Genomic DNA, 27419 nt, shown 5'->3' with positions numbered 1-27419 from the left:
TGTTACTGAGCTTCAGGCTACGCTTAGCTTTAGATTGAAAAGCCCCACGCTGCCTGCTGTGGGGACTGTAGATCTGTGGCATACGATACACTGTACATTAACTTGTTCTCATACCTACCTTTTACTGTATTAAAGCATAAGTCCCTTAGCTTTAGTCAACATCACAAAGAGTTCAAGCAGCTGCCCCAGGTTCTGGGGGGCAGATGGAAAGGCGTTGTTTTGTTTGGAGGATGCGAATGTTTACACAAACAAAACCTACAGCCGATAAAGCAGGAGCAAAATATTCTTTACTCCAATGAACATCAACACCGACCCACAAGGCGTCAGCTGGGTCAAGGCTTGTTTATGTGAAGATTTTCCCAGCAACTATCAGAGAAGGAGCGACACAGGGAACTGCTCCTCATCACTTCCTGATGCCAGTGCCAAGAGGCTGGAACTACGTCTGTGCACCATCAAGGAAGACTCCCCTTCAGTATTAACCAATCAAATTATAACTACTGTTATAAAATATTACAACCGCTGTCTGTGCGGTGCGACTCTTGATTACCGGCCCTATAGTGCTGCTAGAGGGCCAGGGCTGTGCATTGGGTGCCCATTGCTTTGCTGCAACTTTTGATACCTTTTCATTGCTTCTTAATAAATACTTGATTGAACCAAACTGAGATCGGCTCCTCTCATATTTGGGATAAAATAACAGGACACGGGCCACCTGTCAGTCGCACAAGCGCCTCACACACAGACAGAGAGAGAGAGGTGGTGTCATCACATTCTGCAGTGCACTTCTCGTTGCGTGACAGCTGCATGTGCAAACTTGCAACCATGTTACGTGATCATGTTATGTCACTGCTGATGACTGTACCCCAGTTAGTTTAATGTGTACGCTCCTTGTTTCACACATTCTCTTTGTCTCAATCGCAACCCTGGATTAAAATCATTCAAGTGTAAAACCATGTGGAATGTCAGCTGCTCACGTCTGTTCTTCTAGCACACAGCGTATGGGACAGGGACTCCCATCTCCATTTCCTTCTATTTGCATCCATTCCATACATCATGTTGTTGGGCTTCGCTCAGCTTCGGGATTGAGGGGCAGATTTCACGCTCGCTGTTGAGACTCTGGTCATTATTAAGATGTTATTTAAGATTTTATTAGCTCACGTTGCATAATTCTTTATCATATCATATGTTCTTTTAGTGAATGCTTTCATTCTAATGGGTCCGCCCTCATGTGCAGTAGACCCTTTGTGGCACATGCAGTCCAGAGTTTCAAGCAGCTTTTACATTAGATTGAGTTACAGAGAGAATTAATTTACTGTGAAATCATTAGCTAGATTTTTTAATTACTTCCACCAAGTTCTGCAAGCTTTCACAAAAACGACCAAATAGATTCCCTTGAAACTTGCAGTAAGGATGCAGATATATGGATGCTTAACATTGCAAGTTTTCTTTCACATTTTTCTTAGGGAATAATTCATGAGTCTTGATAAAAAGAAATAGCCTGGCCGTCTCTTCCTGAGTCGGCCAGGGTCCCATATGTCTCTCGTGATTCTGAGTCTCTTGAGGTCTCCACTGAGGCCCCCCCCTCCCACCCGTCCTCTCCATACACGCACGCACGCACACACACACACACACACACACACACGTGCAAATTCCATCACTCCAGAGGATACATTCAATAGTTAATAAAACAAGAGACAACGTCCTCCCATACCACCACTGTGCTGCTTCAGCAAGCTACTTCCTGTTTACAAATGTCGAATCTTTATTCCAATAAACCTTTTAGCGATGTTCCCAAGTTGCCTTGGAATATGTTTGAAAAGTTGTTGTTGCACGAAATAAAACCTGGTGCTCTCTAATGTCTCATCTTTGATCAGTGTATATTAGGAGGTTAAAGTGAAGCCTCAAGACTCTTTAACAGGGCATCAAATACTGGTAAAAAAAAGTCATATTTTTTAACAATAACTTTACTCTACTACATCTAAAAGGAACAGGTAGTTTGATTTAAGGCTCTAACATGGATCCCTGCAAAGCCTCTATCGACGTCCATCAACAAAACAGAGAATAATAATTATTCTATTGCACCAAATCAGTTCCTATGGGATTTTAATTGATTTAAGATGAATAAAGTAAAAAAAAAAAAAAATAGTCTTCACATGAGATAAAACAAACATTTATATGGTTTAACTGTATGTGTAAATGTATAATCCACAGATGAGACATCACTGTGAACAAGTGTCACGAGTATTTTTATAATTCTTTCTCATTGCCCATTAAAATATCGAAATCTAAAAATGCTCAACTTTGTAACATAGTCTATTCATTTATTGATTCTTGAATAAATTTGTAAATAAATGCATTAATGCATGTGTTTTTAAATTTTTTTTATTAATAAATGAAATGATTTATTACCATTTCCTTGTCACTTGTGCTCCTCCATGGAACTCAGTGTGTCACTTTACAGGATTATTTAATTCCCCCACCCTTAGCTGCGTTCAGGTTCTGCATGGAACGAATCCAAGGTGTGTCTCAAACAAAATAGGTTTCAGTTCCTGAACTATTTTTAAAGATGTTTTTATTAAAAACTAATATTCAGTTTCTTTGTAAGACACTTGTGAGACTTGTTTCTTGTAAGAGGGACTAGACGAAAAGACGAATTTCTGCCAAAGGAAACCTCTGGGAAGTCACCTAATTCCTGGCAGTTAATGAAGATTAAACATTCATTAATCTGATGTTTGTTGTTATATGTTAAACATATTGTACAGGGAAAAAACATGAATAAGGTATATGTTGAGTCAAAGCTTTATTGCACAAATATTATTGTACAAAAACAACTGGCCTAGCCAGTGAAATACTAACCAGGTGAAGCTTGTAGACTTCTGTGGTGTGTAGCTGTGAAATTCAGTGTAGCTTTCAGTCTTATTTGAAGTGTGGCACACAGGTCAGTGAGCTCCTGGCTGGGGAAGGATGGATCCATGTCATCTGTTCTGCTTCAATCAGCTGTAAACACAATCAGTACAATTAGCACAGTTCAATGACAACATACACCTATACATGTAACCGAAAAAGGATCTAATTAATCTAATCTTACCCTCTTTCTTCTCTGTCGACTCCTGAACTTCTCAATGCTGCTGCAGGAGAGATGCGAGGTCCGGTTGGATGTACGGGAAGTTCCTTCATACTGGCTCATACTGTGTCTTAGTACGTCATAGTACAGGCAGCTTGAAAACAACATGAGTAACATGAGTTTATTATTAATGAACGGAAATAGCCTCGCTACATCACAGTTGAAAGATTCACAGCAAAAAAAACACAATTCCTAAACAGTTACTTACAGAGCCTACAATGGTGTCATTTTCCGCACTGCAATCCGGACTTGCAGCTAGAGTCTCGGCCTAATATGCAGTGACTGCCTCCTTGTTGGCTCAGGCTGTGAAAACACAATGATGAAATGGATCAGATAAAGTAAACCTGGAGAATGTATTTTAAACAGCACACCGCGTCTGTTCTTTAATCTTCCCCTCACTCCGGTTCGTGGCGCCACCATTTGCATCAGAGGTGTGAAGAGACAGGATTGTCCTACTAAATGCAACCGGAGAAAAAAAGTCACGTTTATGAAAAAACTCAACGAGAACAAACTCTTACGTTTAAGCAGGCTATACATATTTAAACATGCACCAGTTCTGCTCAAGCACTCGATGCTCTATTCTTCTTTTAGCAACTTTCTCGCTAATCCAACAGTTGTTTACACGCTATTCAGATCTAAGAGTTAGCTTAGCAGTTAGCACTGTCTTCTCTCTATAGCCTAGCTCTTACCGTAAGTTTGGAACTGTGCGCCTGTCTTCTCCGTCTCGACTCGTCCACACCGGGTCGCGGCTCTGCTTTCCAACGCGCTCATCTTCTTCTACATGGAAACAGTGTCACGTTGACTTCAGCAAGTTATTTACACCGAAAACAGAGTCACTCGTTCGGACCACACAAAACACCAGCCGGAAGTTTTTGTCCTTTTCACTTTTGAAGCAGCGGTTATAACAGTTTTTAAACAGTACTTTTATATGGGATGAGTATGTTACTGAGGCCCAGTTTATTCTTTCTGGTGTTAAGTAAATGTACTTGCATGATTCTTGCTGTTCTGTGTTTGTACCCCCATAGTTGAAAGCACTTATTGTAAGACGCTTGGAGTGTTGAGTGTTTTAATGGAATACTGAGGAAGTTTAACAACAACAATAAAACATGTGAAGTTCAAACTATGAGGGAATTTCAGCAGAGTCAACAGCTTAATTTGCCATGGATATGTGAATATGGTGCTGAATTTGCCAGTATGGGAGAACAAATATTTGGGACTTTGATATGCGATGACACAACTGATATGCTTTATGTGAGGCACAGTGTTTTGGTTTCAGCAGAATGACTTCTCTTAGAAAACTGTACAGTGGTGCCATGCTCTCCATTCCAACATATTATCTTGGATGAGCTTGACAGGCAAATGTTGAAATAAATTGCACTGTTTCTAATTTTTTTCATAGCATTGACCTTTGCTCATGGTATACAATGTAATTCATTATAGCACACTTACTTTCATAAGGGAAATCTATATTAGCTACAAATTAAGATTTTATATTTATTTCAAGCCTGGTGTACTTATGCCAGATATTTTAGTTGGTACCTTAGTTAGTACCTTTTAGAAAAAGATGTCACCTCTGCACCACTGAGTGAAACTATCCTGATTTGCATTTGTAAATCATCGTCATTTACATGTGAAAGCCTCCCCTAGGCCTAGGAGCAGGGGGTCACCTCTTAACATTCTCAGGCTTGTAAAATTGCCAGAAACTGGAACCCTGCGTCAATTCCCGGCAGTTCCTGGCAGTTTTCTGTGCTGATGCAGATTCAACAGCATTGAACAGCCGTTAACCGAAATTATCCCAAAATTGCCTGCAACTCTTGACACAAACTCTTCTTTTCATGCAGTGCTCTCTATGTCTATCTCACCTTCCTACTGACCTACATACCTACTTTTGTTACTTCCTTCCCTCTTACATACCAACCTACATATTTATCTTCCTTATCTTGTCTTCAAATCTGAAACCCATAAAACTAGTATCCTTGTGTGTTGGGTGCAGCTCTCTCCACAGGTAGCAGGTGTGATCACCCTGTGTCTTGGACGTGGCCCCAGCTTTCCTCCCACTTTTGAAAGGAGACTTTTAAAACTCGTCTGCCTCTCTCTCCATCCACACCTTCACCTGTGTGGCATTGTGTGCCCTGCTCCAGTGTCTGTGGCTGCAGGAAGACAAATGGAGTCTCCTTAGATAAACTACACGTCCAGTTTAGCTCCAAACACGAGCCTTCTCCCCGGAGGAACATGACCAGGAATGAGCCCTGAAGTCTTCTCCTCCATCTCTGTCCGTCGGTCTCTCTGAGACCAACAACTGCAGCAAAGGAAGGAGAAGAGAAGAGACAACAACATGAGGGACACACACGGAGGAGATGGGGGGCAAGTAAAGGACCAGGTGGGTTTCAAATTTCGAATTCATGGTGACTTTCGAGACGTCTGGGCAAAGAAAACTGTAGGGCAGCCATTCCCAAACTTAAGAATGCCTAGGCCAAATTTGAAAACTGAAAATTTGTGAGGCCCACCTACACCTTTAATTACAACTATATGATCCACACACAGGACTAGAATCAACTATTACCATACATATTGTAAGCTATTTTATTTTTTGGGTTTATTATGAAATGTTAGTGTGTAGTTCCTGTTATAAGCAGGGTGTTGGTTGGGCCTCTTGTTTTGAAGGGGTTCTAACAGAAGTGGGTTCTGTAGGGGAGAGAAGTTTTGGAAGAGTGAAGGAAAATAAACGGGTGTCTTGTCCCGATTCAATAACCATCTTTCTTGTCCTTTTTCGGCTGCTGCCTGACAGTATAAGAGAACAAAATGCTCGTTAAACTGATATTAACACTGGAATTCCTCTAGTCTGACACCTCAAGCAGTTTATCTCAATATTCTTGATATTGAATCACATATCGCGTGAAGTAACATTGTGTCACCTGTAACTCCCCCGACGAGAGGGGTGATGTTGACGCGTAGCTGGCTCCGATGCACTCTCAGCGTATTTTTAAAAGATGCTTGAGGATAATTGTTGTCCATGTTTAGTTTCTAAATGGCTGCGGCCCACTTCACACGGTCCAAGGGTCTTGTTAGCTAGCATCTTAGCGCACAGGCTTGGGGGTTTTCCTCTGGGCCTGCAACAGGTACTCACTTTTTTTAACTCAACTCAAAACCTTTCCTTATAACGTCCAGGGGAAAATATAGAATCAATAATATCAGGATAGATGAAGATTAGAATTAAACTCTCATTTCAATGAACTGCTTTATTTATTTATTTGTTGGTTTATTCTGTTCTTCTATTCTTTAATTCTCTCCCTAATAAACATGGAAAGGAAATTTACTTGAAGCAATTTTCTTAACATTTCATTTGTTTATATATACATTTCTACCTTTCATACTTTCTTTCCAAATGTATTGTGATGAAATTACTTGAAACTATTTATTTATCTATTTTAAATTTGTTTACTTATTTCCTTTCTTCCTTTGTTCTTTCTGAATAACGTAAGAAAATTACTTGAAGCAGTTTTTCAATGTATTTATTTTTCTCATTGATTTTGTTTGTGCATTTATTTATTTTTTCATCTGTTGCCTCATCTGTGAATAAAGTAGCAATAAAATCAGTTTCGGTCTGATTTGGTTTTGTTTAGGGGGATTTTGCTGCTGTGTTTTTACTGTTTTCGTATTCCTTGGTGAGTTATGTTAAGTCTCTGATGAAAATATATATTTTTTTATTATGGTTTAAGTTTATACCCACAAGGCTTATTCTTTTATACTTTAGGTTAATATATTATATTATTTATACTTTGTAACAGTTGAAGTTAACAATTTCCCTTAGTATAATATCGCAACACCAGCATCTAAATAATAAAAATAAAACATAAAGTAAAAGTCGCAGTTTCACTCCCATGCACTGGTGTAACTAATAACATTATTATGGTAACATGATTATCCCTTTCAAAACAGTTGTCTGGGGATGCATCTATTTAAGATAACTATTTCATTTTAAATAGTTTAAGATTTACTATTTACAGTGTCCATTTGATTTCAGAGTTCTGAAGAGATTCAGTGTCAGTAGGCAGGTTTGTGGTTGTCTTGCAGACCGAAGATACCTACGTGCCCACACACACACGCATGTCCACACACAAACATGCACACAAGATGATACTGCAGCACCATGTCAGAAGTCATACTCGGGTGTTTAGGCTCAGCGTAACTCTCCAGCCCATCATCTGGTATTTCCCAAGCCAAAGTCAAGATTTCTCATTTGAACAGAATCCCCAACACTCTTATTTCCAGGCATACAAGGTCAGGGTCAGAAATAAACGTCTTGAAATCGTGATGGTCGTCACGTACAACTCAGTTTACTAACCCGCTTACATTGTTTTCAGAGTTGGATCCCCAAAATCATAAAGAAAAGAGTGTGCTCCACCTTCGTAGAGGATTCGTTCAGGTACTGTGAACTTTGCCGAGCACATTTTCTTTCTGATAATAATGTCTCTCTGATCACTGTGCTGATGCATCACAAGATTTCTTCAAGTCGCTGTATTACCTTCTCACCTCTCTCAGTAATGGGGCTTTTTGCCAGTGTGGGGATAAGAGAGAAGTCCACGGCTCTGTGGCTCTCGGTGACTTCTTCAGCACGGCGATCGTCAACCACTGGGACAGCGCCCAGCACTCGTCTGAGTACCCGACGGATGCCTTTGGAGAGCTGCAGTTTGCAGGAGCCAGCAAGAGACATAGCTATGTGGTTGACATTCTCCGGAGGGTTTATTGAACACTTAATTCCTACAGTCTAAGAGTTTATGATTCAATCTGTAGTGGTTGATTTAAAGAAAACTGCTTCTAAGAGCTAAACAAATAAAATAACTGTGGTGTGTAACCTTTAAACTGCTGCCACACAAACACCATGCACTGAGATCACATATCTGTACTGAGAAGCTCTGTTGGAGACACCTTCAGCATGATATTGAACAGGATCAAAACCCTTAATTTTTTATGTCTGAGTTTGTCTTTTGTCTCATGTTCCTTTATTTGAAATGTGCAATATACACTTTTTTCTCAGTTCCTACGCATGTCATGGGACACCCCTGCGTCTATGGTCTACACCCTGATGACGACCCACTGGGGCCTGCCACCGCCCAATCTGGTGGTGTCTGTAGTGGGCGGCGAGGGAAGGACAAAGGTGAAGACGTGGGTACGGGAGGTCCTGAGGCAGGGACTGGTGAAAGCCTCACAAAGCACAGGTAAACGCACAGTGAAAGCAAAGGGGGAAGTAACTAAATCAACACCTCACACCCTGCTACAGAAGTGGAACAGAGGTTGTAATCCAGTTCAATCAGGAGAGAATTGATAATTTTTTTAACAAATTTATTTTTACAATTTACAAGAATGTAAAAATGTATAGTGTTTGGCATCCTAGACCCCTGTGTGATGTCATCGGGATAGAGGGGGGCGGAGCAGAGCACCGCACAGAAACACCCCCCCGGGGTCTAGACACTGGTGGTGGTTCATCGTCGATTTGATGGCCCATATATGGGTTTTGTCCTAGTGTGACATCCTCTGTCCTTAACCCTCACAAGAGTAAGGAAAAACTACGAAAAACCCTTCTTGAAGGGAAAACGTAGAAACCTCAGGAAATGCCGCATGTGATGGATCCCTCTTCCAGGACGGACAGAAGTGCAATGGATGCCACGAGTAATGGTGTGATGTCAGGCTGTCAGCTGCAGCCTTGGCCCGTGATCCATGTCATCGGGATCCGGAAGGGGTGAAGAATGATCTTCTCGTACTGGAGGAGATTGGGGTGGAGGAGGGTTTGTGCTTGTCGCTGAAGTGACACTGATGAGGAAGAGAAGAGAGGGGATTTTTAAAGTTTGACAGCTGCTGTGTGACTGGCTGAAGGATCCCGCGTGGGCCTGATTGGATGATTGGGAACGCCCGCGATCAGCTGACAGATGCAGGTTAAGCCCTCTGAGGGCGTTCCCGAAATTTAGGACCGCCCGCAGTCACCTGATCTGAATGCAGGTTAAGTCTTCCTTATTGAATTTACGCTGAGCTCCATTTAACAGTGTTGTCGAACCCACGTACGCCGTTTACTTTATCTTGATTATATCAGTGAAGCTTCAACTTGTAGAGGAGTTTGTCAGAGTTGAGCTTATTTTTATTGAGTGTTTTAGTTTTGTACAATTTCCCTTGGGCTTGTCATCTTCACTGGAACTTCTCATGATTTTAAATCCCCATTAAAATTCACGGCTCCCTGGGGTGCGATCCTAATTGAGTCATACAATGGCTGTTTCCATCTTCTGTGCCAAAGACAGGTGGCACACTGTGATCCTCATCTAAGGTCACTTCAAGTAGCTGTTCTCGTTGTGGCTGTGGCCGCGGATCAAAACAAAAACATTCGGGGGAACACATGAGCTCTGGTTAACACTCAGCTATTTGAAGACACAAAAGAACTTGACATAGAAGTGATGAAAGCGTAGGTGCAAATACTTAACCTAAGAACAAATTTCTCACGCGCACAGGTATCAGTTCCGTAAATGGGCCTGATTTTTCATCAAGATCCATGAATTTGTTTCCTGGGAAATCTGTGAAAATGTCCCATAATGTTAATGAAAATCCTGGATTTGCAGCCTGATTCTTGAAGTTTAGGAGTGAGCCATCCGGTAGTATTTTAAATTATATTTTAAATTACAAAGACTTGGTGAGATATGACACAGATGTTCTAAATATTTTAAATTAAAAATTAAAACACACTAAGAGTATCCACTGAAATGCAGGTATCCATTGGACTGCAGCTTTTCACAGCTATTAGAAGACAGTGTGCACTAACCCACTTTGGGATTCTTCTTTCTTTGCAGGGCAGCTTTCCTGCTAAGTACCAAGTCCAGAATACGACCCGGGACTCCTGCTGCTTGGACAACAACTACCAGGCCTTTCTGCTGGTAGACGACGGGAGCGTGGAATGCAGAGGAGGTGATACGGTGTTCAGGGCCAAACTGGAGGACTACATCTCCCACCAGCGCACAGGCATCTGGGGTGAGAGTCACACAATCTCATCTCGGCTTTTGTTTTGTTTATCCCCTGAGATTTCAACCTTGATTTTCAAGCTATTTGAGCCTCTTGTGCTGATCTCTCTTCAATGCATGCGATCCTCTGGAATCCACAGGATGCATGCCACTGCATGCCACTGCATGAGTCTGAGACACGGCTCGTCAACATGTCAAATCAAGCAGAGATTTGTCTTAAAGATTCCACCGGGTCTTCTTTCTGTGTCTGTGCTGTCGCTCTGCTCTCATGTTGCTTGAGAAATATGCAGTTTGATTATTCCAAGTTTGCATTAAAGGAAATCATTTAAAGATGCACTATATGAGTTTGTAAAAGAATGCTTGTGTCTCTGCAGGCAGCGGCAGCATTGAAATCCCTGTCCTTTGTATGCTGGTGTCTGGGGAGGCGAGCATGCTGGAGGTACGTCACAACTCTTAATGATCAAATTAGTTAAGTTAATTTATTAATACTAATACTATTTATTGAAATGTTTTTTTCTTTCTTCTGTCAGAGAGTGGATCTCTCTCTGAAAAACGACATGCCCTGGCTGGTGCTGGCCGGCTCAGGAGGTTTGGCCGACTTCCTGAGCGACGTCTTGGAGAACCTGTCGTCGGCGCCCGTGGTGCAGTCCTCCAACGAGGGGGATGGGGAGGCGGCTTCCAGCGTGGACCTGAAAGACCGAGTGGCCGAACGGGTTAAAAAGTATTTCCCTTCCGAAGTGGAGACGGACAAACTTGTCAAGCGAGTAAGATCCATTCACCAATACATGAGTGACATCATGCGGTTACTGACACGCAGAACAGGAAAAGGAATTCCAAGGGACTTCTTTCCCAATCTTACCAATCTTCAATTTCCAGATTGCAGTTTAATAAGCAGCAAGTGTCTCTGCTCAGTATCTTTCAATGAAACAGTAACGTAATCAGTGTGTAAAATCCAAACGTGTTGTAATTTGGTATCAGGGACTGATCTAAGTCACAGATTTCATGTTGATCCTACTAATTTCTTCTCATTAATCCTGGTCCTTAGCTCAATGCTCTGATAAGACCTTGACATGTTTGATATCCTGCTCACTCAGCATCAGGCCATACACGTACTGATATCATGGCTTTGACTGTACCACCCTCTTCAGTATTGTTTCCCCGAAAATAATGTCCTCATTTCAAACATCGTGTTTTTCTGTCTCCTTATTCTGTCTCTTCAGGCTCTGAGTATCTACCAGAACAGAGATATGATTACGATCTACCACGGGGAGCAGGAGGCTCCAAATGACTTCAACACAGTCCTGCTCAAAGCATTAGTCCGAGGTAGATATACCTAACTCGTATTTTAAAATTGTTTACATGGCACAAGTTTTTATTTGGCTGTTTGTGGTGTTTTTCAGCCAGTAAGCACCGTGTGTCAGTGGATGGCAGCCCTTACAATGAGGAGCTGAAGCTCGCGGTCACATGGAACAGAGTCGACATTGCCAAGAGCGAACTCTTCAATGGAGACATACAGTGGAGGGAGAGAGGAGGGGGGGGGGGGGAACATCGGATGAAATAGTTTTCCTGATGCTGTGAATATTTTAATTGACCCTGTATTTAAACCTTCCCGATAATCAATTAACTTCACCCAATCAGTATGAAGATTTGGAAGACTCCATGACAGACACCTTGATCAATGACAAGCCTCAGTTTGTGCGTCTTTTCACTGAAAATGGCCTCAACATCACGGACTACCTGACCTACGACCGGCTGGAGAGCCTGTACCGATCTGTGGCAAATGGCACGCTCCTTTACTACCTCCTGCAGCGCCAACTCCTGGAGCGGCAAGGAAATGCAGCTCCCTCTTCTACCCTGTCGAGTCAGCAGGATTCGCCCTCCAAATTGGACAAGATGAAGCGCGGGCAAGGGACTGAGATCAGCCTTTTTGAGGTTCTTCTTTATAGCTTTTTTTCCACCCCTCCAGTTTTACTGAAATTCAATCAGTAATAACTTGAAAGCATCTCACATTTAACTTGTCATTCTAACCCCCCTTTTGTCTCAGGTGTCAGGAGTCCTGGAGCTGTTGATGGGTGACGTCTGCCAACCGTTCTACTTCGAAGCACTGGGTTTAGAACAGATCTCTTCCAAGAGGAAGACACTCAGGGTATGCTCAACCTACGAATATACAGACACTCAGTGACCACTTTATTCAATCTAAAACAATCCAATTCAACAACTCAGCCAAAAAAAAACCTTTGACGATATCAGTTTTTTTTCTCTTATAACAATAACAACAAAAGGAAATTTTTTGTAAAATTCAATTTTATTGCTTACTTCTTGTTTTTAAATTTTGCTGAAGCACGTGATAGGAGTCCACCATGTGTATCTCAAAGTAAATAAATTCTGCTCACAAGTGTCACTGTTACCTTATCACCTTTGACTCGATGCCCTCTAAGTGAATCTTTCTCCTTCCTCCCAGCGCGTCAGTAAGCTGCTGCGTGGCGACTGCCTGTATCGGAATAAACGCTGCCTCTACCCCTGGGCGTCGCTCTTCATCTGGGCTGTTCTGCAGAATTGCAGCGAGATGGCTACGTTCTTCTGGGAGATGGTAAAACTCTGAACTGACACTTACTGAAACCACACATTAGCCCAAAGATCATTGTGTTTGAATTGACACCCCCCCCCCGTGACTTGTTGGCGCTTACACACTAATTTCTTGTCTGCTCTATGACCATCACAACTGACTTAAATGCAAAACACTGTATCCTACCAGTACCAGTTTATCTGATATCCGTCATTGTTTGTGTCAGGCGGGGGAGTCGGTGCTGAGCGCTCTGAGCGGCTGTAAGATCCTGAGAGAACTTTCCAAGCTGGTGACTGAGACGGCGAACAAGGTCTCCATGAAAGAGTTGGCCCAGAGTTTTGAGAACCTGGCACATGGTGAGACCTCGAACATGTCATCTACTAAAGCTCCATTAAACAGCGACTGATTAAAAAAAAAATTTGCAGAAAATAATACACTTACATTAAGCTTCACATCCATTCAGTCACTTTTGTAATCCCTGCATGTGTTCTCTTCTCCGCCCCTCAGACGTCTTCAGCTCTTGCTATCGGAGCAATGAGAGTCGCTCGTTCACTCTGCTGATCAGGAAGTCTCCTGTTTGGGGGGGTACGACCTGCCTCAAGATGGGCATAGGCGCTGACGCTCGGCTTTTCTTCAGCAACGACGGAGTACAGGTTTGTTTTCTGACGAACATATCGAAGGCAACAGTGGAACAAGTCGATGCTTATGTGCAGTGTAATGACGAGTAAACTTTTGTAAGGGTGTAAATGGCTTAAAAATAATACAAAACAGAGAAAGAAAATTAAAAAACATTGCACCTTAACTGTACAGTGATGGGTTTTTAAAGGACACATTAATGTGATTTTGTGTGGTTTGGTTAATCACTCATCCTTGAAGTTTTATTATGAATCAAATTAATAAATTGTGAAGTATTTAACTGGTATCTACTAGGGATGAGCGAGTACAGCATTATCTGTATCTGTTAACCATATGAATTATCCGTATCCGTACTCGGAGTGGGAGGGGCCTAACCCGGAAGTGGGTGTGATTTAACCCGGAAGTGGGCTGGTTCAACATAACTTTCTTTTTTAACTTTGAAATTTTTTTATGATTTTTTTTAATTTTAATTTTTTTTTAATTATTTCCACACCAGGTGTGTGTGTGTTTGTGTGTGTGTGTGTGTGTGTGTGTGAGATGCGAGGGACGTTCACTGTCTCCCGGAGAAACGAACACTCTGTGTCCCCAGCACAGAAAGACGCAATCCACATTCGTTCACAAGTCACACAGACTGGCCTTGCTATTTTCACCTTACATTAACACTTAAAGTTTAGTGCAGTGTAATTGTTTGCCGTGATAATGAAATGCCAGTGTGATAATAAATGACAATTTCCAAAAACCATACAAACTGTCATGTTGTACTGTATTTAATAGAGGTTTACTTTACTGTAAAGTAAGTGTAAATGTAAAGTGAAAACAACAAAACCAGTCACCATGACCCGTGAACAAATACAATTCACGTCTTTCCATACTAAAAACACAGAGTGTTCATTTCTCCGGGAGACAGTGAACGTCCCTCGCATCTCCAGCGCTCCTCTACTGAGCCAATGCAGGTCTCGTGAAAATTTTTCCAAAGACTCGTACCCGAAGACCCCGTCGGGAAATGAACGAATCATTTCTGCTTCCTTGACTGAGCCTATGGAACAGTCCCGATGCGCAGTGAACCTGAGTGACTGAGAGACAGAGAGCTGTTCTGTGAGTGAGTGAGCAGAGCCGTGTGTGACGGGAGGAGCGCTGTGACGCTGTGTGAGGATTTTCATTCAGTCCGAGCACAGATAATGACTCAGATTACTCGTATAATAATCTTACTCGGCAAAAGTGCTTTATCCGTACCGGATACTCGTTTCAGCAGAGTATCCGGCTCATCTCTAGTATCTACTTATATCCCTGCAGTGTGAGGTAAAAAATAAAGATAAGATATTTAAGTGATTGGATTTTATATAGAAATTTGGAGGCCAGAACTTTTTTCTTTTCCTCTAATGGATCAGATATATTGGAAATATCCGAAACAACCAATTTGTGCCAAATTGTAATGTTAATTATTCAGTGAAGCAATAGTAAAAAACAAACAACCAAGCCTCCTTATGATGCACCTACGAAAACCTTCTATTCCCACATGTCTTCCCCTACTTTCTTTTACCACTCAAGTTTTACCCTCTATTATCCATCTCAGAGCAAGATATCACTGGATTGAAACATCTCGCTCCTACAGATCTTTCTTCTTACTAACCACAGGGTTTCCCCCAGAAAACTTGCTAAGCCTGGTGGTAGGGCCGCTAGAGAAGCCAACCGGCGGCCGACCGACGGCCGACTGTTTTTGTAAAAAATAATATTTTCAATTCGTTTTCAAGTCAAATGTAAGTGAATCTAAAAAAACAAGCCATTTCTGGTCACATTTAAAAGTAAAATAAATTAACATTAATAAAAAAGTGCAAACATGGCCAAGGGGGAACAGGGATCTCAGGGCCTGAGGTATGCTGTGTGACCTCTTTTACTTCTTGCACAGGGTGCAGGTTGGATCACGGCAAGTGATCCGTCTCGGCTTCTGAAAGAACTCCTCCATACTGTAGTCAAGATCAGCCACAGAGGGACCATTTATTTTTATACGGAGGCAGGCAGTTAGGCTTTTCCCCTGCAGCCTGTTCCTGAGGTCTGTCTTGATCTATTGAAAAATAATCACATAACTGACATTAAACAAATGTGTACCTACTTAAACTGCTAGCAGAAAAGTGAAAACAAAATACTCACCCTGTTCATAGCTGAGAAATCTCTCTCGCAGTTGACACTTGACACAGGAATTGTCAGTGCAATGGCAGAGAGCTGGGCCAGGTTTGGGTACAGGAGCTTCAGCTCATCAAAGTCAAAGGCCAGCTCCTGCATTACCTCCAACTGTGACTTATCCTAGTAGGATAAAGCAAAGAGTAAAAAGTGTTAGGAAAACAGAAGTTAAAAAAACAAACATTTCTATTCAACATTTTGCTTCTGCTGCTTACCTTAAAGATGCCCTGGCCCACATGAACCTTGAACACCGATACACCGATTGTATAATAATAATAAATAAGTAAAAATGTGGAATATGACCAAAATGGCCACTAAATGCAAAATAGCAGTCTTCCTGTTGCGTTTTTCAAATTGCACCTACATACTTTTGTTTGTCTGGTCATGATACAGTTGATATGATACTTGAGTAGCAAAATTAAAAACCAATATGAAATTAGCGAGCATAATATTGTTGATATTTTTTTTCATGTGCATATCAAACTTTACGCAGAATTTACAAACATTTTCATGTATATCCCCTCAAACAGCCACTCATTCACACAGACAAAGAAAAAATAAATAAATAAAATGGACAATGACAACAGACATCAAACTAATGGAGTAAAAAATTAAATAAATAAATAAAAACAAATAAAAATAAGAAAAAAGAAAAAAAGGCAGGATCATTTCACAACCTGTTGTTCAGTCAGTGTTATCCGTTTCATTGGTCAAAAATGACATAAATGATTCCCAAATACAAGCAAACTCCTCCTGTTTACCTTTAACAATGTATGTCAATCTCTCCAGTCCAAGACAAGTCATCAACTCCTTCTTCCATATTGCCAGTGATGGTGGTTCTACATTTTTCCAATATAGTGCAATCACTCTCCTTGCATGGAGAAGTCCAAAGTCAACCATCTTCGATTGCTTTGTTGTTCTGATGGAGTCTTTGGGGTATATTCCAAGTATACAGATTGTTGACGTCAAAGGAATGTTACACTTAACCATCCGTGATAAACATTTAACCACATTTTCCCAAAATACCAAAATCCTATAGCATTCCCATAGGCAGTGAATCAAAGTTCCCTTTTCAGTCAGACATTTAACACAAACATCCGGGATGTTAGGGGAGATATGGTGGAGTTTTGCAGGGGTTATATAAACCCTCATTAACCACTTATACTGGATCAATTTTAACCTTGTGTTAATTTAATTCTTTTGCGCTTTTAAACATGCTCTCGCCAATCTTCTTCACTAATATTTTCATGTGTGTCTGTTCTCCACGCATTTAATTTATCTGATGCTGATTCTGTTGAGTTCTCCGCTAAAAGGTTATAGAATCTAGATATATTTTTTTTACCATTCAAATTATTAATCACCGTTTTCTCAATAATCGATAGCGGGGGTATGGCCATGAATGTCTCAGATTTTGTTTTCAATAAAACTTCTTAATTGCAAATATTTGAAATTTTTTTTGAGGAACTCCGTACTTATGACAAAGTTGATCAAATCTGAAAAGGGTACCTTCAAAGTAAAGGTCCGAAACGGTCCCAATTCCTTTCTCTGCCCATAATTTGAATCCTCCATCCAATCTACCAGGTTTGAATTGTCTGTTGCCCCAGATAGGAGTAAGTTGTGACAAAGTTAATGTTTCATCAACCAGGTTATGTGCTGCATACCACACTGATATTGTATTTTTAACAAAAGGGTTTCTTGTCTGTTTTTTCAGTGTCTTGATATCTGAGGAATATAAATACTGCTTTATGGGCAAATCTGACACTAATTTTTGTTCAATATTTACCCAAGGAGGTGTTGTGGTTGAAGAAAAATAGTACATTGCAGAACTTAATTGAGTAGCCCAATAATACCATTTCAGGTTTGGGACCCGAAGTCCTCCCCTTTCATAGGGTAAATATAATAACTTGAGCCGGATTCTACCCTTTTTATTGTTCCAAATGAACTGGCTAAATATACTATCAGTTGTTTTATAAAAGTTACTTGGTAATGGAAGCGGGAGTGCTTGGAAAATATATATAAATTTGGGTATAATAGACATTTTAATAAGATTTATACGACCAATCATTGATATCTGCAATTTAGACCACCGGTCCAACTTTTCTGTCACTTCGTCTACGAGAGGGATATAGTTTATAGGGACAATGTCGCCAAGTTTTGGGGCAATCTTAATACCCAGATATTTAAATCAATCCTGCGTGGCCATAAATGGTGTATTTATTTTGGGGTTGCGTCTTTCTTCTTCATTTAGGAATAATAATACTGACTTAGATTTGTTTATTCTATATTCAGAAAACTCTCCAAAGTTTTCGAGTACAGGAGTCAAATTTGGAATACTGTTCCTCAGGTTCGTTAAGAAAAAAATTATAAAATCAGAATATAATGCTATATGATGCTCTATGTCCCAAATCCTGATGCCGGATATATTCCTAGGTGTCCTTACTGCGATCGCGAGAGGTTCTATTGCTAAAGTGAAGAGCAGAGGAGACAAAGTGCAGCCTTGCCTGGTTGAGCGTTGTAAACTGAAAGGTTTAGAAATTGTATTAGTCAATATTTCTGTATTTCTAATATTTTTGTATCACATCCCATTAAACTAATGGGCCTGAAAGATGAACAACTGGTTGGTGATTTGTCAGGTTTAAGTATCACAGTTATCATAGCTAATCTTAACGATGGTGGAAGAGTTCCTGTTTTATATGATTCGTTAAACATATCTAATAAAGGTTGCGCAAATTTCTGTTTAAACTTCTTATAAAATTCTATCCCGTCGGGACCAGGTGCTTTCCCACTGTTCATACTGCTCATGGCGTCATAAAGATCCTCAACTGTTAATGTCCCGTCCAGTGCTTCCTTTTCATCTTCAGATAAGCTCTGGAACTGTAGCTGATCGAGAAATGTTTGTTGTTGTGTAGCTCCTGCATATTCTGATTCGTACAATAGTTCATAAAAGTTTCTGAAGGTAGCATTCATTTCAGTTGGGTCTGTTGTTAAATCGCCTGAAATTGTCTTTATACTGTTAATTGTTCTTTCGGCTTGCATTTTCTTAACCCGCTAAGCCAGTAGTTTGCTTGGCTTTTCACCCTGATCATAGTATGCTTGTTTGGTCCATAAGAGGTTTTTAGCAACCTTGTCAGTTGTGAGTTTATTGTATTCAGCTCTCATTACTGTTAATTGTTGCTGTTTGTCCTCGTCATTATTCTCATAAAGATCTAATTCTAGTGTTTTAATCTGTCCTTCCAATGTTTGCATTTCCTTTTTGTTCTGTTTAGTCTTTGAGCTTGTATATTTAATAATTTCTCCCCTTATATATGCCTTGGATGCTTCCCACCTTACACTGGCGGTTGTTTCATCCGTGTTTAGTGAGAGATAGTTATCTATGCAGGCTCCTATTGTTGATATTTTAATAGTACAAAACATGCTTACCATACTCGGTCTTGAAGAGCCATCCACTAAATTTAGGTTCACCTAACCACTTTGGGTTAAATCCGCTACTTCGATGTTTCCCTATAACGCACTGGGGGAAACCCTGCTAACCATAACTATCTTTCTCGTATTTACTTCATCTCTCCAGCCTTCAGTCAACATTCTTTTACTTTCTTTGGCAAGTCCTTTACAGGTTTACCCCTACCGTCCATACATACAACATACATCAGATGGCAGGCGTGCCGTATACCACTTCTAGTCTAATTTTTCCTATGTCTCAGTCAGTTTTTTTCTCTGTCTGTCAGCCAGCTGACCTTCACTCTTTTTTTCTCTCCTCCTCTCTCGTTTTCCACACACACACTTTCATTCACACTAGTTACTTCACATGCAGTTATTATTAGGACAATTCAAATATGCTCACAATAATATTTTTATGATATTGGCGTCTATTCATTTTGAGCTCGACTCAAGCAACGGTAAATTCTGACAGTCAAGCTCCTGTCTTGTCAGTACAGGTGACTGGTGCAGAATTATCATATGTGATTACCTGAGTCGCGTTAACTAATCTTAGACTTGATTCAAAGTTGCATTCTGGCTCGATAATCTTCAGTCCCGTCAGAGCAGATGCCACGTACAGAATTACAATATTTTCACAGCCGTTTCATCTTCAAGTTCAAGGGCCGATCCAAAGGTTGTGACTGGTTTCAGTTAAGCGTCTGGTCTAGTCATAACAGCACCACATCTCCAGCACACAATATTTTCTCGGTTCCTTATTATTTTTTCTTCAGGATCGATTCAACAGTGTATCTGGCCCGCTAAGCACCTGTTCTCGTCAGAACAGGCACTCCATCTCCAGATCCCACTGCAATCGTGGATCCTGAATCTTCTATGGTAGGCCCCGATTAAGCAACAGTGTATTTGGCAGTTTTTGTCCCTCACTTCGCCGGTGCAGGCTAACCGCTTCCTCCGGACACACCCTAACTAACTTAGGTTGCAGTATTTACAAACAATTATTTGAATCGTCAATTTTTTGTATTTGTTGCGCCAAAACCGGGAATCCTCTATACAGTTTTTATTCCCTTGATTAACATTGCTTTGCCGTACTCTTTCATTGCTTCCCAAAGAAATACTACACATTATTTTACCTTCTTTCTCCTCTCCGCACACTCATAATCTATTACTAAACAGAATTTGTTTTAAAAGGTTTCTGCTTACCTCTTGGTTTAAGTATGTGGAGAATCGATAGGAGCATTCTCGTCCTTGGGGTCTCCAGCCTTTCTGGTCAAAAAACTTCTCTTCAGGATCACGTCGGTCAAAACTTCTCTTAAGTATCATGTCGGTCAAATCTTCTTAAGGATCACTTCGGGGTCACCAAATTTGTCGTTGCGTGGTCGTTTATCCTAAATATGAGAGGATGAGCCGAACTCAGTTTGGTTCAATCAAGTATTTATTTAGAAAGCAATGAAAGGTATGAACAGCAAAACAATGGGCATCCAACACAATGCCCGGCACTCTAGCAGCACTCGACAGTCTTGAGTCGCATCAAAACGCATCAAACAGCCGGCGTCTGTCTTATTTTATAACAGTCCTTGGTTCTTCCTCGATAGTGGGCAGGCGTAGTCCATCCTCTTGGCACTGGAATACAGAAGTGAACAGGAGCCACTCCCAATCTCAAGCCTCCTCTGAGAGTTGCTAGACAAAAATGTTCACTTCTTGAAAGGCCTTGACACAGCTGATGCCATGAGGGCCAGTGGTTGTCCATTGGAGAAGAGAATATTGTGTTCCTGCTTTATCGGCAGTATGTTCTGTTTGTGTAAACATTTGAAACAACTAAACCCAAACAATGTCAGTCTGACTCTCCCCAGATGGGACTGCTGATGTCTAATGCAGCTAAGGGAATTATGTTTTAATATCAAAAGTTAGAAATGAGAATAAGTAAAAGATTAACACCAAGCAGCAACGGTTGTTTATAAATCATTTGTATGAAGGCATAATATCTGACCCAAACTGTGCATGCCCCCCGCTCCTGCTTTATTGCAAAGAGTTCAGTCAGACACAGACTAGCTAAAATTTGAAACCCTAACAGTAACCACTTCTATTAAAGCTCGGCCGGTATTTAATGTTAAAGATAAATAAATCACCCCCTTGTGCTCTTCCTCATATGGGAATCTGCTGTAATAAGCTGTGAGTTGTTGTTATAATACATAAATAATAAAGACACCATAAATGGTCTCCCCTTCTCCAGTCTCTGTTGTCGCAGATCTGGTGGGGTGACATGAAGAGGAACACAAAGGTGTGGAAGCTGGTGCTCACGTTCTTCTGCCCCTTCCTCTGCTACACAAACTTAATCTCCTTCAGGTAAAGTCCACGTGTACCACACTGTGATTTTTGACAACACTGTTCTTTGTGATGAGTATCCAGAGGATATAGATTTCCCCACACAAAAATGCCTGTTCAATAGAGTGTTATCTCTCCTAAAACTTTGCAACATAGGAAACACGAGGACCAGGAGCCAGAGGAGGAGGGCAAGCCTAACAAGGATGCACAAGGACTGGACAGCGACAGCCTCTACGGCACCACAGTCTCCTCCTTTTCCGACATCAAGCATATGTAATACTCCTACTTGCATAACTCAGGGGTTTTCTGTAGATCAGCTGTATCAAGGATCCGGGTTTTGATTTTTTTTTATCATGTAAATGCAACTGAATGGATGTGTCGGATGCAGCTTTGAATTGGAACAACTGCTTTGTATGTGATTCTTGTCTCACAAGATGAAATCAATCCGAGGGCAGCACACCTCAAAGGTGGGTCCAGGACCTCTAACGCAGGACTCACACGTAACATTAACGCTTGACGCTGGTCGTGCCTGACGCTTGATGCTGAACGTCATTACGAAAGTTTCCTGAAAGTTTAGCTGTCAATGCAATGTTGAAGGGATTCACAGAGGAAATAAAATACACAACCACATGGACACACACCAGGTGCCTCTGCCTGCTCCGTCCAGACTAGGGTTGCAAAATTCCGGGAATATTCAAAGTTGGAAACTCTCCATGGGAATTAACGGGAATATACGGAAATTAGCGGGAATAAACTGGAAATGTTGTGGGTGATTTATACTAACTGTATTTACCTTGTCATACAGACATAAATATTAACATTTTGTTTTGTCATAGGCTGATTTGAGCCCTGAGGAAACTTTGGGCACTTGACTATATGCTTCTGCATCTTTGTGTCATTCTTAACATAGGTCTTTTCACAGTATTTGCAAATGTACACAGCCTTTCCTTCTACATTGGATTGGGTGAAATGTCTCCACACATGAGATAGTGCACGTGGCATTGTTCTGTAGATAAGATGAGAAAAAAGTTTGTAAAAAAAAGCTAATGCAATGCCAGAGATATAAAAAGTTAGCCAAACAATTGGAATAGTCTGTAAACATATTTTACAATTGATGGATAAATGAATGGAAAAAGGCTAGATGAACAGATGAACAATCCTCAATCAGCATGCTAATATATTTTCCCCAGTGATATCATCGAAACTTACCTGACTAGTCCTTCACTCTACAGCAGGCCTCAATCAGCCCTGCTGTAGAGTGCAGGATGCTGGGAATTATCTGTGCATGTGGTGTAAGAATGCCCAGTGGAGGGTTGGAATTCAACTTGCAGCGTGTGCTGCATTCCATACATCTTTAAAATAGTGTTTTGAATGATGTTTTTATTGCTCAGCGTTTAATTTGCGTATTTTTTTTTTTTTTTTCAAAATTCCCCAAATTCCCGAGCTAAACTTCCCATGGAAAGTTTCCGGAAAGTTTCCGGAAAGTTTCCGCCCCTTTGCAACCCTAGTCCAGACTCATTTTTATGTTTGATGTCAGGCAGGACCTTCATTTGCATCGATTTTGAAGTTAACAATCAGCGTTTCCATTGTCGCCTCATGCTCTGAGAAAGAAATTATTTCATTCATCTGTAATGGGCCGGTAATCCAATGTCCACCGACCTTCCTCACAGGCATACCTCAGACTCCCAGGCCACCAAAGTGCCCGTTTATCGTGTCGAGATGGCACCTACTGGTTCGCACCAGTCACCTCGTTTCTGGGCAACGTCCTGATGTACTTCCTCTTCCTCCTGCTTTTCGCCTACGTGCTGCTGGTGGACTTCAAGCTCCCTCCGCCCGATGGTCCGGCTGCCACCGAGTACGTGCTGTACTTCTGGGTGTTCACCATCGTGTGTGAGGAGATCCGAGAGGTGAGTGCAAAGAGACGTTTAATGGGACGCTTCATAGTTAATGAATCAACTTCACCTCTAACAATTGTAAAAAAAATAAGAAGTCAGGTTTAGTGGAAGCAGTAGGACCCAGGAGCAGAGGTTTTAACAAAAAGAGTATTTCATATAAGAAGAGTCTTAACTAGACAAAAACACAAAACATAAACACTGAAGGGGAGAAACAAAAAACACAAGGAAGCTTACACAGGGGATTCAGAGGTGCAGAGGCTCAGGAGATCAGGACAGGGCAGGACAGGAACCCAGGAAAGGACAGCACCATGGAACATCAACGACAAGCACGACCAGAGCAACAAGAACAATCCGACAAGGACAAAGGGAAGGACAGAGGCTTAAATACACACAGGGAAGGCATGGGCAATTGAACACAGGTGTAACACATGAGGACTGGGGCAGACAATCAAAGACAGGAAGTGAAGACAGAAACAACACACAAGGAACAGAGACTACAAAATAAAACAGAAACAATGTGTGCAAACATGAAAACAACTCGAACACACACAGCAGAGATTTACTAAAACAGAAAACACTTTTACAATTAAGATTAAACATATAAACTAAAGTGCCAGATCGTTACATTTAACAATTGTAAAAATACAGGTGAAAATAAAACAATGTTTGATCTTTTAAACAGAACATTACTTAAGTTTTAAGATGTACTGATCTGTTAAGTCTGTGTTTTCTTCTCCAAGACTTTCTTTTTGGGGTCGCTGAGTTGTCGACAGAGGATGAGAGTTTAAATCCAGGATGTTTGGAGCAAGTGTGACCTCATTGCCATCTTTCTCTTCATCATTGGAGTAATCTGCAGGTGTGATGACGCACAGAACATAAATATTGTGTTTTCACCTCTGTCACTGTTTGTCTGTCGGTGTGTTAGCTAGAAGGATTATTCAAAAAATATTGGTATGGGTCTGGGAAGAATCCATTAAATTCTGGTGTTCGGGGAGTGAATCAAGGATTTGTCAATAGATATGTCCTCTACATTGTCAGGTAGATTTTTTTTCCTCAACAATTTCCTTGTTTACCCATATACTGTATATTAGGATGTGTAAGACATGGAAAAGCATTTCAGCATTCAAAATATGCACATGTTGTTATTTTACCAACTAGCCACTGGGTGTCGCTGTTACCACAGTTTGTTTTGCTTCACTCTGTGCCTGTAGGATGTTCCCCATGTCATATGGATATGGCCGGCAATTCCTGTGTGTGGACTACATGGTGTTCACCCTCCGCCTCATTCACATCTTTGCCATCCAAAAACAGCTTGGTCCAAAAATCCTCATGCTCGGCAAGATGGTGAGAGGATGCCTTCAAGCTGACATGTTACTAATGTCTAAATTCATTATGGCAACTCAATGACAACCAAACAATTCTGATGTCTCCTTTTCAGATGAAGGATGTCTTCATCTTCCTCTTCTTCCTGGGGGTGTGGCTCATGGCGTATGGACTAGCCAACCAGGCTCTGCTGTATTCCTACGACCAGAGCCTGGATCGCATCTTACGCCGTTTTTTTTACAGGATGTATTTGCACATCTTTGGGCAGATCCCTGTGGAAGAGATGGACGGTAAATCTGTGTGTGTGTGTGTGTGTGTGTGTGTGTGTGTGTGTGTGTGTGTGTGTGTGTGTGTGTGTGTGTGTGTGTGTCTGTGTGTGTGTGTGTGTGTGTGTGTGTGTGTGTGTGTGTGTGTGGCGTGAGGGAAAGCATGGATAATGAGAGATGGCAACAACGCCACCTAGGGAATTTCACCTCCAGGAAATAACTAACTATTGTGTGTGCAACAGCACAGGTTTGTGTATATCACAGGGCAAGAGACGTGTTTTACTTGTAGAAAAAAACTTGAATACACTCAAATGCATCAACCAACAAAAGGCAAAATTAAACAAACTGAGCACAAATTAACATATGAAATAAAACACTTCAGACAAGACCAACACATGGACAGGGCTGGGACTTACCATGGCGACGAGAACCAAGAAAAGGAAAAATGGAAGGATTAATAAACTAACCACCCGTGTCACTGCAAACCAACATAACGGGTCGTGAAGAAAACGCCACCACCAGGGATTGGGTCGCTGCCTAAGGTCGACAGCACCTGACCAACAATAAAAAGACAAATAAAACGTGTCAGTGCTAAATCACTACTGATGAAAAACAGAAAACATACAAAGCAAAACAAAATAAACCAATTACAAACCAATAGAAACAACAATGTGAATGGAATTAGGATATTATTAAAAGTAAGGCATCCCCCGTGGTGGTCACTCCACGCTTCAACTCAACTGCGCGTGGAGAGCCACAGTTAAAGAGAGATAACACTTCTTAAATAGCTGGACACTTCCTTTAGAGCCTGGACAGTCTTTAACAGTTAGAACAGTTCCATAAAAGCCACAACAGCAGGGCCGCCTTAAGCGTAGTGGCCATGACGGCCGACGAAGGAGCAGGGCCTCTAAAAAGGCGAAATAAACAAATTTAGTAATTCAAATGACAGAAACAAATTTTCAGAAGTAATGGGTCAATAGGTAGCGCCCTGTCAAGCTAAGGTAAAGCCACAGCAACCTGGCGGGTGAGAGTCTCCACAGCCATAGCTGAATCAAGCTGTAGCACAACATGCACAACAATCAGCTGGGATCAAATAAGCGAGAGATAGGCATACAACGTTACCTAGCAAGCAGAATAAGTAACGTATATTTTGTATCTGTTCCAGTTGGGGAAGAGTGGGACTGCACACACAATGTGACATTGATCCAGGGCGCTATTGAGCCATGCAGGACGATGTATGGTAACTGGCTGGTGGTGATTCTGTTCGTCGATTACCTGCTCGTCACCAACATCCTGCTCGTCAACCTGCTGATCGCCATGTTCAGGTAAAAGGACGAGGAGACGGGTGTCAATCAATCTGTCTACATGGCTGAGCAACCCTCATAGTAACGCTGTTTGTGTTCACTCAGCTACACCTTCAATGAGGTGCAGGAGAACAGCGACATCTACTGGAAATTGCAGCGCTACAACCTGATTGTTCAGTACCACTCCCGTCCCTCGCTGGCTCCTCCCTTCATCATCATCTCTCACATCAATCTGTTTATTAAGAGGATTATCCACAAGGTGCCCTCCATCAAGATCCACCATTTTGGTCAGTGCTACAATAGACATCTTTAAATTAATATAGTGAAGTTGTTACACACTAATTGCTGATTGAAACCAGAAATACAAACTTAATATTTCTGCAACAGCCAGGATTTACTGGCTTGGTTCAGGAAGCACTGTAGTTGAACTGAGCTGAACAAATCTGATGTAAAAACCTGAATCTCTCTTTCTCTCAGTGTTGCAGCTACGAGGGAAAGTGGCGAACAGGCTGATGACGTGGGAAACCATTCAGAAGGAGGACTTCCTCATCGCCCAGACCAAGATCCAGAAGAGCAGCGACTCCGAGAGGCTTAAACGGATGTCGGTCAAGTGAGTGCACCTACTTACACCTTCCCACGCGTTAGCAGTGAAATTCATATTCTTTTACTGAGGTGAACGTCTCCTTTTTCAGAGTGGATGGCGTGATGAAACACCTGACTGACACCAGAGACGTTGACCACAGGCTAAGGGCTCTGGAGAACGAGGTACATGTCATTATTCTTTTGCCATTAGTCGTCATACATATAAAGAGGGGCTCAGTATCCTGCCTAAGGACCCTTCAGCACGCGCAATAGGGTCGACTGGGATTGAACTACCGACCATCTTGATAAAGGACAGCAGCAGCACAAATCTCTGACTGGATGACTGACATCTCTCAGTGGATGTCGGCACACCACCTAAAAATCTGAACTACTTCTCCCTCGAGGGAAGGGCTCTCCCACCCATGACCTCACTATCACATGGACAACTCTGTGATAACCCCCACCCAGACCGCAAGGAACCTGATGGTTTAGAAATTACAGTTTTCTAATGTACAGTGAATTTTCTTTATTTCAGATGGAGTATTGCTCCAGCGCTCTCAGCTGGATGGTGGACACTTTGGCTCAAAGCAGCACGTTTAAACCTCATCGTCCTCCACCTTCACAAAGAGGTACCTCCAAATCCAGAGCATGCCTTCACACAGCTCTCTGCATGTTGTTTAGTCACGTGTGTGTGTTCGCTGCCCCCCCCCCCCCCCCTCCCCCTTAAGATGCATGATTTTGCTTCTTTCTCTGCACAGATGTGTTCCCTTCTTCTGCCAGTTCCACCTGA

The 27419-nt window shown here is 41.6% G+C and overlaps 1 pseudogene; it reads left to right on the top strand.

Moving 5' to 3' along the window:
* Positions 1-295: 295 nt before the first annotated feature.
* On the top strand, positions 296-27419 carry LOC133028240 (transient receptor potential cation channel subfamily M member 4-like; annotated as a pseudogene).

This window comes from Limanda limanda, chromosome 21 (assembly GCF_963576545.1).
Source record: "Limanda limanda chromosome 21, fLimLim1.1, whole genome shotgun sequence".
Classification (NCBI taxonomy): Eukaryota; Metazoa; Chordata; class Actinopteri; order Pleuronectiformes; family Pleuronectidae; genus Limanda; species Limanda limanda.
Note: the sequence above shows the minus strand (reverse complement) of the source record. Positions and strands in the feature narration are given on the sequence as shown.